Source organism: Aegilops tauschii, chromosome 1 (genome assembly GCF_002575655.3).
Source record: "Aegilops tauschii subsp. strangulata cultivar AL8/78 chromosome 1, Aet v6.0, whole genome shotgun sequence".
In the NCBI taxonomy this organism is placed as follows: Eukaryota; Viridiplantae; Streptophyta; class Magnoliopsida; order Poales; family Poaceae; genus Aegilops; species Aegilops tauschii.
In genome coordinates this window covers 195,512,825-195,533,618 of record NC_053035.3, presented here as the reverse complement: position 1 = coordinate 195,533,618, position 20,794 = coordinate 195,512,825, and the positions used below count along the sequence as shown (strand labels likewise).

The following is a 20,794-nucleotide window of genomic DNA, read 5'->3' as shown; positions in this document are numbered from 1 at the left end:
TTCACGGGACTTCGCTATTCGCGGGAGATCGACGATGCGAGGAGGAGACGCCTCGGGAGATCGACTACACGCATCCGTTGCGGTGACTGTGCGTCTAGTGGTAAACCCGATCCCGTGATCCATTTCCAGCAGCATGATCTTGTGTGCGCGGTAGAATTTTTTTATTTGGCACTAGAGTGGCGTACTGTGTGTTACAACAAGTAGTTTGGAAGTGTTTAAAGCAGAACACTGTTGCGGTTTCTATGATGGAAGCAAATATTGCGGCTTCTAAAGCTTCGAAGGAGGCGGTCTGGGTCAAGAAGTTTCTTGTAGAATTTGGTGTGGTCCAGGTGCAATGAACCCAATGGCACTATATTGTGATAATGGTGGTGTCGTTTCTCAAGCAAAGTAACCAAGATCCCACATGAAGACTAGACATATCGAACGCAAGTATCACATTATCCGACAGTATGTCGACAAGGGTTTTGTGGAAGTACTCAAGATTCACACGGATTTGAATGTGCCAGACCCGATGACGAAGCCTCTACCACGAACAAAGCATGAGCAACACCGGATAGCCATGGGTGTTAAGAAACTATGTAACTAGATCATTGACTCTAGTGCAAGTGAGAATCTGTTGGAAATATGCCATAGAGGTAATAATACAATATTATTATATTTCCATATTCATAATTAAGAGTTTATATTCTATGAACGGTTATGATCCTGGAATGTGAGATTCAGTGGAAAACTCATATGCATGTGTGGAATGATAAACCGTAAAATAAGATTCCTAGTCTCGCCTCTAATACTAGCTCAAGTGTTATTTGTGATCATGTTTTCCGGATCTTAGGATATAGATGAGTGTAACGATAGTCCTAAAACAACTTTTATAATATGACGTTAGAAGAACGATCGTATTGAATCGACCCAAACTTGTTTGTTTTACTTTGAGATACAATTGTCACAAGTCAATTTCTATAACACGGAGAGTTTACGTGTGATTTAGTTCCTTTGACCATGAGAGTATCGTAGTCACTTCTTACTGTACGATGGACTCTGGGGTTGCTCAAACATCATCTGTAACATGTTGATCATAATGACAACTTACAGGTTCATCGAAAAGTTTGACAATGGACTAGATACCTCAAGAGTGGGATTTGCTCATACGACGATGGAGATATTCTTATGGCTCTCTTGGTGTGACGGCATCCATCATCGTCTAGCCAGACATACGTGACTAGGTCACAGAGACACTGGAACATGTCAACGAGAAAGAAGAACAAAAACTAGTAACAAAGAGACCGATATAATGAGCATGTGTATGACTCAAGAGGATACCGATATATTTCACCTCGGGTTTTGTGAAGTATTGGAAGCAAAGGGAATAGCACATGATAACCAAAGGTTCGCTCGAATGTCATTCATGTACTCATAGGGATCGATATGGATGTCCATGGTTCCGCTATCGGTCATTGAAAGAAAAGGTGTTTTTATTCATGTATATGTTTTACCGAAGCTACAGGTTCACAACCTTAAGGTAATCACGATCTGCCCAGTGTTAGTAGGACATGAGTAATGAGGAAATATTTACAAAATAGTTTCATTAATATTCGAAATAGTTTCGAGAGGAACTGGAAGCGTTCTAGGGTCACCGGAAGGGTTTCGGGGTTTACCGGGTAATATCGATAAATAATGGAGTATATAGGTGAAAAATGTTTTCGGAGTTGTTAAGATAATAATAAAAGGATCTAATAATAGCTAGGAGGCTTTTATATTTAATCAAATATCAATGGGTCGTAAAAGGCCAAGTGGGGGAAAGGATATTTGGCCACATGGGCCCAATAGGAGGTGGTGTCCCCTTCCCTCTTGGAGAAGGAAGGGGAGGACGAATTGGAGCGGGAATCCCTCTCCTAGGCTGGCGCAAGGGGGAGGGAAACCTTCCCCCCTTGTGTGGCGCCCCCTCCTCTCCTTCCGACCTATATAAACTTGAGGACTTGGCCCTTGCCGATACAAGTTTTGTAGCCTTCTCTAGTTCTCTAGTTCTAGTTCTAGTTGATCCAATTAGAGCTAGATCTAGATCCTCTCTAATCCTCATAATTAGAAGCCCAGTATGGTTCTAATCTCCTCCTTCTAATTCTCCGGCAACGATTAGCTCTGGACAGCGAAGCGCTGCCGGATCGTGAAGACCGTACACTTGCAATCTATGGAGAGTTCATGCTTTAGGTCTTCCATTCAAGGGATCATTCGTGAACAGTTCGAGGGACTTCAAGTATGATCTACGATGACTCTTCTTCTTCCTCTACAACTCGGAGTTGGTAACGATCCGATCTAAACCGTTATTGCATCTTCATGGTGTTCCTGGTTGATTGTAGGGCGGATTTTTTTCTACTACGTTTCCCAACAAATTATTCATGCCAAACTTACAGTAATCAGAAGAGTACTCCAGAATTTACAACAATTTACAATAACATCCATGTTGGTGCAATCTACAGCAATCAGAAGACTTCCACTGTTCGTTTGTTCAACAATTATTCACACGTTGTCAAAAACTTGTTGTACATCTTGTTGTCAAAATTATTCATGTAGCTTGTTGGTTCTACAATGTTAAGTGCTTTTACAATGCTCACTGAATTTGCAGATTTTACGATACTCCATGTAGCTTGCTGGTTTTCACATTTTAACTCAATGCAAGATGAATTTAAACTGAGGAATTGAATTCAAACTGAATTGTATAACTTTGTACTCCAATGTCAGAAAGTGGAGTACAATGACAGAAACAACTTTGCTTGGATGTAAACTACTTCACCGCAGCAAACCTAGCAGGAACATTTTAACTGAATTTAACAACATTTTAACCCGCAACGGCATTTTAACATGGAAGCATGGAAACAAGAAGTAAACCTATCATATCCACTATTAAAATGGTAGTAAATTCGCTTAACTTAAAGTTTAACAGTAAAGTTAACTTAAGGTTCGAACATGCATCAAGACAGTACTGTTAAATTCACTTTAAACTTGACACAGGTATTTACATTAAATTGTGTATCGTACAGAAATTAGATGCCTTTAGTGTTTTTATTTTTCAATTAATCATGAGTTTATATCCTGTAACATGGATCAAATTAATCATCCTGTAAATGTTGACATGCTCAAATCATTTTTCAGTGATGAGTAGTGTAACTGAATTTAAACAATGTTTAAAGAAATAAGAGTAAGTTGACTGAACTTTGCTCTGGATTTTCAGTTAACAGATACGTCAAATCAATTTTTAGTTTTGTTAACTGAATTTTCAGTTTAAAGTTACTCAAATCTTCAGAAATTCTCTAACCAGTTTTCTGAATTTTCAGTTAATAGTTTTCAGTTAACTATTAGCTAAATTTTCAGTATTGTTTTCAGTTAACTGTTACTCAAATGAGCTATAGAAAACGGTTTAACAGAGAAAGTTTTCAGTTAATTGCTACCTCTTGGCCGTGGGAGGGTGAAGGGGGCCGCAACGAGGCGCATGAAGGCGGAGAGGGCCGCAACGAGGCGCATGAAGGCGGAGGGGGCCGCAACGAGGCACGAGGAGCACAGCAATGACCAGCCGAAGAAGAGAGAGCAGACTGCCGACCGGGGCAGAGAGTGAGCCGAGAGAAATGAAGGTGGAATGTGGGTTGATTAGTAAAAACGTAAAGGTTTTTTTTTTTGCATAAAGGCCACTCGCGTCACTTAATTCGAGATGGAGGGAGTATGAAATAGGATAAGCGCCTGCTATGCGTCAACCGACTGATATCCACGGGAAATCAGTCGGGTGGACGGGCGTCCGATTGTTCTGCACTACACACACTATAGCCATCCGATTTGGTCAACGCACTGAGCAGTGATGTCGCTACTTTGTTCTCCCACGTTGTCGTAACACATCAATGCGCGAGTGCGTTGGTGGTGCAGATCATAGCACAACCAGCGCTCTCCTCGAAAGCACTACCGGTGCCACCGCGTCTAGCCGCTGCTACTTCGCCGCTCAAGCGAACCATATGACTCCGGCGAGTAGTCGTGCCCGACCAACTCGTAGCAAAACGCGGGCGAGCTCGCCACGACCAAGCAAGCTGCAACGCAGCATCAATGTGATTCCAGGGAATAGCCGCGCCCGACCGGCCAGCTCTTAGCAAAACATCGAAGTACGACCCTTGCGATATCTGCAGCGGTGGTCGCTAGCCTTGTACTTCCTCTGTAAAGAAATATAAGAGTTTTTAGATTACTAAAGTAGTGATCTAAACGCTTTTATATTTTTTTATGGAGGGAGTAGCTTGCAACACGACAATGGCCAAAGAGCCAACACAGCAACGCGGCCGCGGCCTGGCGAAGATCCATGGCAGCACCACATGTCTCGCAGGCGTGCACAACAACGATTGGACATCAGTTGGCTGCCTTGTAGGACCCTGGCACAACAACGATTGGACATCAGTTGGCTGCCTTGTGGGACCCTGGCGGCGGCACCTTGATGCGTCGTCGGCGTGTCTCGCAACTCGACATCACAGCAGTAGTTTGTGCTCCGACGAGGCCCTGCAGCATGCATCCTCGGTGGCGTTCCTTTGAAACATTGGTCGTCGCCCCCTCGTGCCCTTGCAGCAGCGGTGACCAGCAAACTCCGGCTTGCAACGGCTGGGCTGTTTTGCATCAGGGGCAGCAGGCAGCAACAAGGGATCCGGGCTTGAGGTGGTGACATCGGTCTGTAGCAGGGGGCGGCAACGGTGGCGAAGAATTGAGAGGCAGAGAGACGAGGGGAGGGACGGTCGATCCAGGAGGCCTTGCTCCCAGTTTTACAAGGCGCTAGACTCATTGACAGATTCACGCGATCTGACGCCACTCAGAAAGACTAAAGCTTAATTCGATTCAAGCCATGCGAGCAGCACTAAATCAACGAGCTGACGACTTAGTTCCTAATATCACCTACAATAGGACGAGAAAAGGATGATTTATATGAGATATGATCGTTCCACCAGCTTTAAGTGAGCATCTCAAGAAAATATCCACAACCGTCCCAACTGTACCATTTTTACAGTGACATGAGTTATGGTAAACAAACCAACTGGGTGAAGCAAGCCTCAACAGGAAAACACGACACATGATCATAGTGCCAAACTCGCCACAGCACCAGCCTTTTGTCACCTTCCCTTCCTTATGTTAAGACAAGTAGATACAGCAGGCACCTAAAATATCATCTTTACCATGAAATTCAAAAATCAAACTCTCCTGAAGCCTGCAAACAGTAACGCAGAGTCAGCAAGAAGAGCATTGCATCAAGTGAAGAGCACTGAAGAATTATAACTTATTGCTTACAAAGTCCAGGTGTGTGACCAAGTAGCAAGAAACAACAGTTCAATTGCTCAATCATGTTTGTATCACGACAGATCCAAAGATCAGGAAATCATACATTCACAAGTTTGACCAAAACATTATGATACCCACCTTGTTGAATAGAACATCTCTGCCATTCAAATGCATGATTCCATCCTTCAAAGTGCACTTCCAGCGATTCTTTGTCCTTGTTACCTAGTAAACCAGCAAAAGAGATAAGACATAAGGGCCTGAAACTAGAGGTAAAGCAGATACTGTTGAGCCAACATTATCTAAATAAAAAGGAAGCAGTATTACTTTGTCGAATTGTGCCAGGACAAGGTGCTGCGTGTTAGGTTCCTCATCGCCATCCTGTAAGTCATCTATCTCGTCATCGTCATCATCATCTTCATTAAGAGGAGGTTCATCATCATCATCATCATCACCACCCGCCGTATCGTTTCTTGGCTTTGGTGTTGCAACAGCAGGTGTGGGAGTTCGATATTCCGCTAAGACATCAAAATATGATTATGATAAGAACACTCGACACATAAAAAAATTTACGTGTTAAGGTTCAGACCGATGTCCACAATTCATGAGAAACTTACAAGACTCCCCAGGGGTATTGTAGTCTTCGGTTGGAACTCCTGGGAAGAAAAACTGCTGAAACATAAAAGAATCATGTTTAGTCAAAGAATCTGAAGGTGCAAGATAGACTGGTCGAGGTATAGAGTTATATACATCGTTATAATCATCTTGTATCCCGTCCCGTTGAGGAAGAACTGGTGGTATTGTGCTTTCTTCGATGGAAAGTGTCTTTGTTACTGATTCTTGCTTGTTCATGATGGAATTCCACACCTGTTGTGCGTTATCCTAAATAAAGAGCCAAAAAAGGAGGATGAACTTCCGAAAACGAACACAAATAGAAACTCAGTATTAGCACTAAGTTCATTGATGTGTTAGCGTTGACAATACGTCAGCGTCCAGTATTAGCACTAAGCAATAGGGAGCTTTTGCAGGAAACTCCAAGACATTTAGAAAAAGTAGAGAAATCTGAAATCCAAATTTGAACTTTTGTGCTAAAATAGTAAATACAGAGTGTCCGGTGATGTACTAATATATTAGCGTAAAGATGGATGAAGTGCGGGCCTGCATGCCAAAAATTGCCAGCTTAGATACTATCCTTTGATCCTTCAGTGGTTACAATACATAACATATATCAACCAGATTAGTTGCAATTCTCTTTAAAATTAAGTTCATCATGTCATTTTCATAATTTAGCAGGCACTTCAAGAAAAACATTCGTGCAACATCCTAGTAAAACACTGAGCATATCAATATGTGAAGTGATTGGGAACTTGATCTAGGACCAAAAAATATTAGGTTTACAGATGATGAACTAGCACATAACAAAAATTATTAAACAGCCAACTTATGAGGTATTGCTATATTATTCAGGTGGCAACTAGATGACATATTGATATAAATCTAGACTATTCAAATCAAATTAGTTAATAGACAGAGGTAGTACCAAGTTGAGGAAAATGAAATTGCTGTCATCGATATAGCATTGGATTGGGGGTTTTGTGAGCTTAGGTATTTGGTACAAATTGAAGTAAATACTAAAGCTCACACAAAAGAATGTTCCCAACTCAAACAGGCCCACAGGTAACAAACTCAATGAACCTAGTCCATAATCATAATAATACCAGTTGTCAATTAACTAAGGCCCCGTTTGGATACAAAGTATTTCTGAAATACTATGTTTTTTATACAAAGCTCTAGTATTAAATACTTTTAGGCCCTGCTTGATAACAAAGTATTTTCTAAGTATACTGAGAATACTATACATAGTTTGGCTACCCCCAAAAACCTAGGTACTAATACTAGAAGTATTTCCAAAAATCGGGGTATTTCCTCTTTCTAAAATAAAGAATCCCAACAAGCAAAAAAAACGAGCCTGTCACACGTTATTTTCTTTGCTAGCTACTCGCAACAACTCAGCCTTCGTCCCATGTTGACACCACCGACCTCTCATCTCTAGAGATGTTACTGTTGGCAGCCATGGAGAAACTAAGAGACAGCAGCCGAGAGAACAAAGATGAGCCCATTGTCCTTTATCCTCCCTCCTCCTGCCTCCGTGCCGTTCCCCCTCGTGCATGTCCATTCGCTCAGCTCCGTCCATGGTGTGGTGGCGGCTCAGCGCAGCTATTTGTAGGACTACGCGGTAGGCCCAGCACCCCATGGTGCAACTCCACCTGGGACGCCATATGATGCCTCCGTGCCAGCCGAGACGAATGGAACCACCTTGCTCACCAAAAAATCAAGCAGCAAGAATACAATCTTATTCAGTCGCGCGAATTTATCATTGCCGCCCTTCCACATACGAGATAGTCAGGTTGCTTACGTCCCAAGAGCAAGCGCATGCGGCTGTCAGATACAATGCAGGGTGTCGAGCTTGGTCATGCGCTTCTATATGATGCCTCCGTGCCAGCCGAGACGAATGGAACCACCTTGCTCACCAAAAATCAAGCAGCAAGAATACAATCCTATTCAGTAGCGCGAATTTATTATTGCCGCCCTTCCACATACGGGATAGTCAGGTTGCTTACGTCCCAAGAGCAAGCGCATGCGGCTGTCAGATCCAATGCAGTGAGTCGAGATTGGTCATGCGGTTCTAGTCACGCGCAGCTCCTGATGCCCCTGGACGGTGACGCGGAAAAAGGCCAAGCCGTTCCCGTTCCCATCCACAGACAGCTTCGCCACCTGTTGTGCTGCCAGCTACGCCATCAGGTTCTAGCTCCTCGCGCTGGCATGTTGTGGTAGTTCGACTGCATCCTCCCCTTTGGAGAGTGTAACACCGAGCTTGTGCATGGCGCATCCAGTTTAGCCGTTTAGTAAGTGCATGGTTGTACTAGTTTGTTCATGCCGGTGCTTTGTGCATGGCCGTTTAGCAGTTTACAATGCCTAGCTAGCTAGCAACACGCACGTTTGCAACTGCTTCAAACAGCTGTTAGCTAATTTTACGTTTTTCCATACACACTCTTACAAAAAGGCCCACAGTATTCACAATAATCCAAAATACCCTGTTATGTCAAAACCGTGATGTTTTGTACCTACAGGCTAAATTACTGTAATTTTTCTATACTTTGTTTTTTTCAATACTTTGCTATCAAAACATAGCCTAGTGTTTCTATACTTTGTAGTTTTTCAATACTTTGCTATCAAAAACATAGCCTAGTTTGGTAACACAGTTTTTTCAAAGCCATAGTAATTCGAAACCCAAGGTTTCCAATGTGTGGGCAATGAATACTACGATAAAAACCTTTGTTTTTCTCAGTTTTGGCATAACCACCCGATGTCATAGTAATTCGAAACCTAAAGTTTCCAATGTGTGCGCAATGAATACCTTAGGCCTTAGCTTTGACTTGCTGCACCTAACTCAGCTACACTCAAGGAACTGATGTGCGTGTAGAAACGGCCGCCCCATGCATGCAGCTATGCCATGCACTTCAAGTTCTCTCCTAGCCGGGGCAAAATCATTTGTGCATGTAGGTGCACCTATGGACACATAGAATCACTCCGCTAGCTAGCCTTTAGCCTGATGCGTATGAGTGTGCTCCAACGATCAATCGATCTACTCCATGGGCAAGCTTCGTTTGAGTCATGTGCTACTCCCGTAATCAGCAGCCTGCCACCTGATAGAAGTGTGTAAGGCCGTTGGATAGTAGCGTGTGCTGTCATCCCAACCGACAGCAGTGTCCGTAGAAAAACTAATCACCTAAAAATGAAACGCCTAATAACAGGAGATGGATTACACTTCATTTAACAGATAGATTGACAGACAGAGGAGACGGCAATCGCATCTGAGATCTTCTGATCTGGACATAGAAGGCAACGTCAACAGGCTGAGCGCTCTGCCCCACGATTTTTCTCGGTTTGGTTTAGAGAAAAGAGGCCCGGGCCTCTTTTTCAGATACCACAAAAATACTATGGTACAAGAGAAATCTGGGTATCTTCAACTACAGCATTTAATATACTCCCTCCATCCAAATATATAGGGCCTAATACAGTTTTCGAGGTTGCCTTTTGACTATGGGTTAGTAATGTTATATGACATGCATGTTACACAAACCATACTGTTATATTCGTATGTGAAAGAAGTTTCTAATGATATAATTTTTATATCATACATCTCATATATTACTAATCTTATCGATGGCCAAAGGCAACATTGAAAAATGAATTAGGCGCTATATTTCTGGGTGGAGGGAATAAAAGTTTTTTCACAAAACCATGCTATTCACAAAAAACTGCAAAAATGCTTTGCGTCATGTTGGCCTCTCACGCCCATTGTGTCTCTTCTGGGCTTAGGTCATAAGGCATGGTTAACCATGCACTCTCGTGATGTTTCATGGTACTAATTAATTCATTTCTTTCCTAACTATAGCATGTACCATAGTTATGAGATATGTCGATTTCTGTTCTTTGCAGTCACAGCCAGTCTATGCACAGGGTCAAAATTGGTTCCATGGCCTTGTATGCATATATGCATCGAATCGACAGAATGAGTTGTGTGCGTCTCTTGCCTCGGTTGGTTACACAGATTCGATGCTGATTACAAACAAGATACTTTGATCAAGATATGTAACCATGAATTGTGATACTAGTGTTCTTTTAATATACCGGTGTTAACACACAAGCTAAGCCAAATTGTGCACGTTATCACATGAAATTATTTGAATTCCTTTCAACGGTTAGTTGTTAACATAATATATAAAACAAAACATAACACTCTACTTAATACAACAATTGCCAAACACCTATTGGTTTTTTCATAGTGTAAATTACTGTAGTGTCTCTATACCGTGGCATTCCATGCCTGCATGTTATAATATTGTGGTTTTCGGATAATGTTGTTTCTAAACCACCTTCCATCCAAACAAACTCTAATATTATAGTAACACAAATAAAACAGTCCCTCTATCATCAAATATCCACCCCACACGCTCATAGTAATTAAGAAGTGAAAAAAATATTATAAAGAATTTTGAACAGTACCTTTGACCCCACAAATTCGGCAACCTGGTCTGCACATCCATCCTGTTGTGGCACAAATGAACCAGAAGGAAGCTGACCAGGATATTCATCCCTCTTCCGTTTTCCAGAAGACATCATCAGAAAATCCTACAAATTGAAATGAACTACGCATAAATGCATATAGCATATATAGTAAAAATCAGGATTCTGATAATACTATTTTATTATGGATTCAACACTTCTGTCATTAGCTGATAATCAGGCAACTTGGATTACAACGATTCAGCAAAGATAAAATTCATGGTCTAAAGATGCAATCAATCCATAACTAGTTTCACACGTTTGTGTGATAACTGCATGTAGTTGATATGTATTTTTACATGTGTACACCATTTCAATGTTCTTGCTAAAGAAATGTTGAGCTTCAGATTGCATATATGATGGAGGTACATTTGAGAACACATAACTTGCAACAAAACAAGTGAAACTTCATTTCATTACAAATAGAGCCGTCAAAATTGCTCTGCCAAATAACAACATGCAGACTGACGCCAGTATGCAAAGCATTATGAAAAATCCTATGGATCTTCGTTTCACCATATGCCAAGCTAAATCCACTTTGTTTACATTTGCCTATCACAACCCAAAGGTCAGGAACAATAAAAGCAGCAACATAGAAAATAGATGCTTTACTACTTGACTATGAGATTGTTCTTGCTTAACCAATATGACATCAACAAGACATGGTGCCATCAGAGTAATGTGCTTATGTATGCAATGAAATAGTTTTATGGTGCAATTATTTCAAATATACTGTTGTACAAATGATGTAGGTGAAGAAGCTAGTAAAAGATATAGTTGGTATTGTGGAAGGATCCTCAGCCAAATATTCCTAAATATCATTCAGACAGAGCAATAAGCACAAGTTCTATTGTTCCTTCCAGACTGAAAAAGCCAACACAATTGTCACATAGCTAGTAACCGATGTGTCCTTTTTTTGGCGGAAGTTATTAATGTGCTGAGAACTCCAGATACGTGGGTTACTAGCTACCTAAGCAGCACTGATACAGAGATACAGACACAGGGATACAACTACGGTGACACGGGATACGGCATTTTTTGAAAACAGCAATTCAGGGATACGTCAAGGTATATTAAGTATTTAGAAAAATAGACATCATGCAATAAATATTTAAAGATAATTTTTAGATGAGAGATTTTTTTAGTTATATGTTGTCGCATTTCTATTGATGAAAGACTTTGAGCAGTCCACTCAGAGCCCATGTAGCTCTCTGGCCTCCGATGCCCATGTACCTTCTTGCATCGGCAGCTTCCATCACCGTCTCTAAGTCTGCCCAAATCTTCTTCCTCGCTGACCGCTGCAGTCCCCATCTTTCTCCCTGCCCGGAGCTTCTCCCTCATCGCTCGCCTTGCCATCTTCCTCCGCACGGTTGCCATCGGCAGGAGAGTTGGGCAGTGGCGTGGTCGCTGGAGGCTGGCTGCGAGTCCCCACCATGTCCACGCCGTATCTAGGCCATAGCCCGATTTAATTTCGTTTTTTAATTCAAAAAAGATAGGATACTGCGGGATACGCGTATCACGTGTCCCCCCTGTATCAGGACGGACAATCGGCAGTTTTGGCCTTCTTTCTTTTCACACAGGCAACAATTGGGAATAAAACAGACCATTGCTTTGTAGCTAACTACGGTATAGAATAGTAACCCAATAGAAAAAATCAGCAGGACCGATGTCTCTGAAAACAGAACAGATATTAATAACTGGTGAAAAGGAAGAAAAGAAATTACAACAGTGCTGTAAGCTCATTCTTCACCTTAGTCAGTGGCTGAGGTTGCATCATCCGGTCTGGGTCCTCACGGCTCTCCTCGTAAGCTGTACATCAATTAAAATTGTCCAAACCATCATTGCTTTCCTCGATCAACATTGCTCCAACCAGACAAAGCTGAAGGCATGCCGAGAACAAGAAGGGGAATAACACAGGCACATACCAACGTTCACATCAACCCCCAGTGGTCTCTGATTCATCCAGGGCGATGGAGGTTGCTGCAAAACAAACTTCCAAACATCAATCTCAACTAAAACAAACAAAATCACCTCCACACACAAACCAGAAAAGGTACAAATTCACTTTACCATGTAAGGGCTTGGACGGCCAGTTTTTGGATCAGACCCATTCATCCCCATCCCGTTTCTCATGTCACTGATCGGCGATGGGGCATAGTCCGACGGACCCGTGGGTATGTTATACATCCCTGTATCAATCCCTGGAAGTGGTGTCTGGATCGGGGTCTGCAGCGGCGTCTGCAACCAAATACAACCAACCCCATCAACACCCTGCATGTCGACCACATAGATCGCGGCCAATTTGGAGGGATAATCGAGGGATTTTGCCTCACCGGTGGGAACAGCATGTCGGCGGTTGGGGTGGCGTACTCCTCGGACGTGGCCTCGTAGGGCACGTTGAGGTCGTGCACGGGTGGGGTCGCGCCGGCACCAGGAGCGCCTCCAGCGGAAGCGGGGGGAGCCCTGTTGCGGTCGATGTTCCCTGAGATTGCGCCACAGTGCAGCATCTTCATTTCCCAGAGCTAGGGTTTTCAACCGGATCGGAAAGGCAACCGTCAAATCGCACAAATTAACCAGCAATTCGACAGGTATTAGTACAAGGGGCTCGGCAAATCGGCAGAACTTACAGCCTGGAGCTCGTTGAGGACGGCATCACCAACGCCGTAGGTAATGAAGTCCTCACGAACCTTGGCGACCACGTCGTCGATGACGGAGATGTAGACGGTGGACACGTTGCCGCTGGCCATGGCGGCGGCGGTGCCTAGGCTTAGGGTTTGCGTGGGAGGTAACGATGGCGAGGCGGGCTGCAGCTCGGAGAGAGGGGAAACGGGGAGGAGGAGGCGGACGAGACGGAAGGGGAATTAAGGAGAGAATATAAATAGGTTTGCATCCGGTGGCGTCACGTGGCCGGGGTATTTGTAGCCCCTCTCCGCCACTGGCTGTGCCAATGCACCGCCTCGGGGAGTTTCGGAAAAGGACACATGTTCGTTCGTGGTCCGTTGTGACTCGCCCTTCGCATGAACAATGGAAGCATCACCAAACAGCTGCCTCACCCTGGCACATCTACAAACTGAGGTGAAACCATCGTATGATTGCTCGATGCTCAATGCAAGCAGCAGTAATATGGACCCCTTCTCTCTTATCTCCTTGCTTTTCTATTCCAATCTTTTACATACAAATCTCACGGCACCTACCTAGCAATCCAGTTCTCTCTCATCCTTTTTCCTGATTTCCTTCTTTTCTCCACCGAGCGGCTACTTCTTCTGCAGGATGCACCTGGCACCTGCGAGGCTACGCCTTTGCCTCCACCTGGCATCTGAATCTACATGGACCTACGGGGCATCTGTCCATATAGGAGTGTTGGCCATGCCCTAACAGCCTGTTTGGCGGTTTGAGAAAAAGGGCATGGGAATTCTTAAGGCCTTGTTGGGCGCTAGTGTTTTTTCTCCCCCAAACGGCTTGGGGATTGGAGGGGATTTGGTGATCCGCTCCGACTCTACCAAATCCCCTCAATTCCCTAGTAATTCTCCACCTCGATAATTTCTTGTGTTAGGTAAGAAGTGAAAGCCCGGGAGTATAAATTATAGCAGCAGCACAACATCCGTACCAGCAGCAAATTACAGCACAACATCCGTACCCGTCGGTATGGACTGGTTCCACCTCACCCCTCCCCTCCCCTTTGTCTAGGGTTTCAACCATTGTTGTGATTGCTTGGACAAAGTTCTTGCTAATATGCTTGCTTGGGGCTATGAAGATTACAAAATTTGGTTGTGTTGTTGCTGTTATGTTGTAATTTGCTATTGGTACGGATGTTGTGTTGCTGCTGTAATTTATACTTCTGGGCTTTCACTTCTTACCTAACACAAGAAATTATTGGGGTGGGGGATTACTAGAGAATTGAGGGGATTTGGTGGAGCGGAGGGGGATCACCAAATCCCCTCCAATCCCCAAGCCGCTTGGGGGAGAAAAAACACTAGTGTCGAACGAGGCCTTAGGGGGAATTGGCTGAGACTAGCCACAATGTGGAGTAACTTAGACTAGTAACATGCATATGTTACTGGTCTATCTTACTACCTCTACAGTGGGAAGTAACATATGTGTGGTGTCATGCAACAATTCATTTATTAGGTTATAAACTTGTCTTGTTTTATTATGTGTGATGTGACTCATACTATGAGTAACTAGATATGTTACCGCATGCCTCTCTTTCTTCATTAATTACTTGTCACATCATTTGTTTTGTCTAAATTTGTGTGATGTTACCACTTATGTTACTCCCACTGTGGGTATTCTAAGAAATGAGACATGCGAAGTGGACTATTTGTCCTAATCCCACGTTTGGTGTGGGGTGGGAATTAGTCTTGGAAATTTGACAGAAAATTACACTCCTCTGTTTGGTTCAGGGTGTAGGAATGGGAGTTGTTCATGACACGCTTGAGTATGTGTGAAGCTGAACAGGCCTTTTGTTAAGGTTTGCAATGCAACATCTGATAAAATAAAATAATGTGCAATACATAAAGCCAAGAAATTCAAAAACTGTGCAGACTAACTAAGAAACACAGTGTACGTCATCCCTACATGTGCTGATGAATATTCTTTTCTCACAGCATTAGCATGAACCAAACATTCAACATATTTCTACTACACTTTATTGGAGCAGACAATACAAATAAATTGCCAAGTATCAAATATTGTTATTGACGAGTTTAAAAGTAAGCGAGTAGTCCCGAGCTAAAAAATCAAACTACCAATCTAGAACTGTAAATCTGGATATTCACTTATTTTTTGGCCGCCTCGAGCTCTTGGCGAACAAACACCACTTTGTAATAATCACGTAATTGGATAAAAAGTTTGGTTTTTCAACATCCCCACCAACGACACGAAGAACCATGACAACCTCTTCCATATTGAGACCTTTAAGATTTTGGAGAATATGGAGTAACTTGGTTCTGCCGATGTTTGCTCATGAGCTTCCGCTTCATGCATAAATGCCCTTTGTAAACCATTCATGGTTTTAGCATTCTCCTGCTCTGCTTCTAAGAACTTTGCAATTGTATTTGTGGCACCCCGGCTCAGAGCAACCGGTTTACCTTGCATTGCCAGCCCAGAGATAAAGTATTCTAGCAATACACCGCAACTTGGTACAGAAAACAATCGCTTTATTGATATCTAGCGGATACGTAAGTTCGATGGGTACATGATGAAACGAGGCCAAGCGGCACACACGGTGCGCCTGAACTTATGTACATTATTTAGTAGATAGAACATGGGCCTCGATGAAACATCTACGCGGCAGCGGAACGACGACGTAGTGGAACTCCATCTCACAGGGACACTGCTAGGACACGACCTAGATCGCGACTAACGGTACAATTTCAACTCCTGGTATAGCTCCTCCTGAAACTGGCATGAGACGCCATGTGAGTACTTTGAATGTACTCGCAAGCTCACAGCAAGCAAAGCATATATGGCAAAGAATAGCAAGACATTTATCAAGTTGTAAATGCATGAACAAGATGAGATACATGAAGTGCTCGTGGTGCAAAACTCACGGTCCCTCGGGCCAACTTACCATCTCGAGTTATGTCATAACCCACATTGTCAACTTACCATCATGATCCTCACTAGATCACTTTCAGAACCAACATCATGGTCAATACGAGATCACCAACTTCTGGATGTGCCATCTCAGAATATTTAGTGTGTAGGTTAGTTATTACTTTTAACCCATGGTGTGACCTAATACGAACTGTGTCCATAACTGAGGACGTGGCTGTCGATAGACTATACACTCTGCAGAGGTTAGTACATTGTACCCACTGTTGGGGAACGTAGCAATAATTCAAAATTTTCCTACGTGTCACCAAATCAATCTAGGAGATACTAGCAACGAGAGAGAGAGGGAGGTGTATCTTCATACCCTTGAAGATCGCAATGCGGAAGCGTAACAGGAACGCGGTTGGTGGAGTCGTACACGCAGCGATTCAGATCGTGGTCGATTCCGATCTAAGCGCCGAACAACGGCGCCTCCGCGTTCAACAAACGTACAGCCCGGGGACGTCTCCTCCTTCTTGATCCAGCAAGGGGGAGGAGAAGTTGAGGGATAACTCCGACAGCACGACGGCGTGGTGGTGCTGGAGCTCGTGGTTCTCCGGCAGGGCTTCGTCAAGCGCTACGGAGGAGGAGGAGGTGTAGGAGAGGGGGAGGGGCTGCGCTAGGGGAAGGGTGCGGCTGCCCTCTCTCTCCCTCACTATATATAGGGGGAAGGGGGGAGGAGGAGGCGCCCTAGTGTTTCCCTAGGGTAGGGGCGGCGGCCACAGGGGAAACCCTAGATGGGTTTGGGCGCCCCCACCCCTAGGAAACTTGCCCCCCAAGCCGGGAGGGGTGGCTGCCCTAGGGGAGGCGCCCCCACCTCTCCAAGTTACATGAGATGGGGTGGGAGGGGCGCTCAGCCCCTTAGTGGCTGATGTGCCCCCTCCCCTTGGCCCATAAGGCCCCCCAACGCTTGCCGGGGCCTCCGAAACCCCTTTCGGACACGCTGGTCGTCACCCGGTACCCCCGGAACAATTCCGGACTCCAATACCCTTCGTCCAATATATCGATCTTCACCTCCGGACCATTCCGGAACTCCTCGTCACGTCCGGGATCTCATCCGGGACTCCGAACAACCTTCGGTAACCACATACTATTTCCCATAACAACTCTAGTGTCACCGAACCTTAAGTGTGTAGACCCTACGGGTTCGGGAACCATGCAGACATGTCCGAGACATCTCTCCGGCCAATAACCAACAGCGGGATCTGGATACCCATGTTGGCTCCCACATGTTCCGTGATGATCTCATCGGATGAACCACGATGTCGGGGATTCAATCAATCCCGTATACAATTCCCTTTGTCCATCGGTATGTTACTTGCCCGAGATTCGATCGTCGGTATCCCAATACCTAAGTCAATCTCGTTACCGGCAAGTCACTTTACTCGTTCCATGATGCATGATCCCGTGACCAACTCCTTAATCACATTGAGCTCATTATGATGATGCATTACCGAGTGGGCCCAGAGATACCTCTCCGTCATACGGAGTGACAAATCCCAGTCTCGATTCGTGCCAACACAACAGACACTTTCGGAGATACCTGTAATGCACCTTTATAGCCACCCAGTTACGTTGTGATGTTTGGTACACCCAAAGCATTCCTACGGTATCCGGGAGTTGCACAATCTCATGGTCTAAGGAAATGATACTTGACATTAGAAAAGCTTTAGCAAACGAACTTCACGATCTTGTGCTACGCTTAAGATTGGGTCTTGTCCATCACATCATTCTCCTAATGATGTGATCCCGTTATCAATGACATCCAATGTCCATGGTCAGGAAACCATGACCATCTATTGATCTACGAGCTGGTCAACTAGAGGCTTACTAGGGACATATTACAATCTATATATTCACACATGTATTGCGGTTTCCGGTTAATACAATTATAGCATGAACAATAGACAATTATCATGAACAAGGAAATATAATAATAACCATTTTATTATTGCCTCTAGGGCATATTTCCAACAGTCTCCCACTTGCACTAGAGTCAATAATCTAGTTCACATCGTTATGTGATTAACACTCATAGTTCACATCGCCATGTGACTAACACCCGAAGAGTTTACTAGAGTCAATAATCTAGTTCACATCGCCATGTGATTAACACCCAAGAGTTTACTAGAGTCAATAATCTAGTTCACATCACCATGTGATTAACACTCAATGAGTTCTAGGGTTTGATCATGTTATGCTTACGAGAGAAGTGTCAGTCAATGGGTCTGCAACATTCAGATCCGTGTGTTCTTCGCAAATCTCGATTTCATATTGTAGATGTTGCTACTATGCCCCACTTGGAGCTATTCCAAATGGTTGCTCCACTATACGTATCCGGTTTGCTACTAAGAGTCATCCGGACAGGTGTTAAAGCTTGCATCGACGTAACCCTTTACGTCGAACTCTATCACCTCCATAAACGAGAAACATTTCCTTATTCCTAAGGACAATTTTGACCGCTGTCCAATGATCCACTCCTGGATCACTCTTGTACCCCCTTGCCAGACACGTGGCAAGGCACATCGCGGTACACAGCATGGCATATCGTATAGAGCCTATGGCTAAGGCATAGGGACGACTTTCATCCTTTCTCTTTCTTCTGCCGTGGTCGAGCTTCAAGTCTTAACTTCACACCTCACAACTCAGGCAAGAACTCCTTCTTTGACTGATCCATCTTGAACTCCTTCAAGATCATGTCAAGGTATGTGCTCTGTGAAAGTCTTATCAGGCGTCTTGATCTATCTCTATAGATCTTGATACCCAGCATGTAAGCAGTTTTACACAGGTCTTCCTTTGAAAAACTCCATTCAAACAACCCTTTATGCTTTCTAGAAATTCTACATCATTTCCGATCAACAATATGTCATCCATATATACCTATCAGAAATGTTGTAGTGCTCCCACTCACTTTCTTTCAAATACAAGTTTCTTGCAAACTTTGTATAAACCCAAATGCTTTGATCGCCTCATCAAAGCGTATGTTCCAACTCCGAGATGCTTGCTCCAGTCCATAGAAGGATCGCTGGAGTTTGCATACCTTTTAGCATCCTTAGGATTGACAAAAACCTTTTGGTTGTATCACATACAACCTTTCCCCATGGAAACCGTCAAGGAAAATTTGTTTTGACATCCATCTGCCTGATTTCGTAAATGAAAATGCAGCAACTGCTAACATAGTTCTAACAGACTTTAGCATCGCTATGATTGAGAGAGTCCCATCATAGTCAACTCCTTGAACTTGTCGGAAACTTCTTTTAGACAAGTCGAGCTTCACAAATGGTGACATTACCATCAGCATCTGTCTTCTTCTTAAAGATCCATTTATTCTCAATGGCTTGCCGTTCATCGGGCAAGTCCACCAAAGTCCATACTTTGTTCTCATACATGGATCCTATCTCGGATTTCATGGCTTCTAGCCATTTGTTGGAATCCGGGCTCACCATCGCTTCTTCATAGCTCATAGGTTCATCGTTGTCCAACAACATGACCTTTAAGACAGGGTTACCACTGAGAAGTTGTACACACCCTTGTCGACCTACAAGGTTCGATAGTAATTTGATCTGAAGCTTCATGATCATCATCATTAGCTTTCTCTTCAACTGACGTAGTTGCCACAGAAACATCTTTCTGTGTTGCGCTACTCTCTGGTTGAAGTGAAGGTTCAACAACCTCATCAAGTTCTATCTTCCTCCCACTCAATTCTTTCGAGAGAAACTTTTCCTCGAGAAAGGACCCGATTCTAGAAACAGTCCCTTTTGCTTCCGGTTCTGAGACAGGAGGTATACCCAACTGTTTTTGGGTGTCCTATGAAGATGCATTTATCTGCTTTGGGTTGGAGCTTATCAGCCTGAAACTTTTTCACATAAGCGTCGCAGCCCCAAACTTTTAAGAAACGACAGCTTAGGTTTCTCTAAACCATAGTTCATTCGGTGTCGTCTCAACGGAATTGCGTGGTGCCCTATTTAAAGTGAATGCGGTTGTCTCTAATGCCTAACCCATAAACGATAGTGGTAATTCGATAAGAGACATCATGGTATGCACCATATCCAATAGGGTGCAGTTATGATGTTCAGACACACCATCACACTATGGTGTTCCAGGCGGTATTAGTTGTGAAACAATTTCCACAATGTCTTAATTGTGTGCCAAACTCATAACTCAGATATTCATCTCTATGATCATATCATAGACATTTTATCCTCTTGTTACGATGATCTTCAACTTCACTCTGAAATTACTTGAACCTTTCAATAATTCAGACTTGTGTTTCATCAAGTAAATATACTCATCATCTACTCAAATCATCTGTGAAGTAAGAACATAACGATATCCACAGCGTGCCTCAGCACTCATTGGACTGCACACATCAAAATGTATTACATCCAACAAGTTGCTTTCTTGTCCCATCTTACTGAAAACGAGGCCTTTCAGTCATCTTGCCCATGTGGTATGATTTGCATGTCTCAAGTGATTCAAAATCAAGTGAGTCCAAATGATCCATCTGCATGGAGTTTCTTCATGCATATATACCAATAGACATGGTTCGCATGTCTCAAACTTTTCAAAAACGAGTGGGTCCAAAGATCCATCAACATGGAGCTTCTTCATGCGTTTTATACCAATATGACTCAAATGGCAGTGCCACAAGTATGTGGTACTATCATTACTATCATTATCAACTCTACATCTTTTGGCATCAATGTTATGAACATGTGTATAACTACGACCGGGATTCAATAAACCATTCACATTGGGTGCATGACCATAGAAGGTATTA

The 20,794-nt window shown here is 43.6% G+C and overlaps 1 pseudogene; it reads right to left on the bottom strand.

Annotated features, from left to right (window-relative positions):
• Positions 1-4,936: 4,936 nt before the first annotated feature.
• On the bottom strand, positions 4,937-13,324 carry LOC109771310 (transcription initiation factor IIA large subunit-like; annotated as a pseudogene).
• Between the last annotated feature and the right edge of the window lie 7,470 nt (positions 13,325-20,794).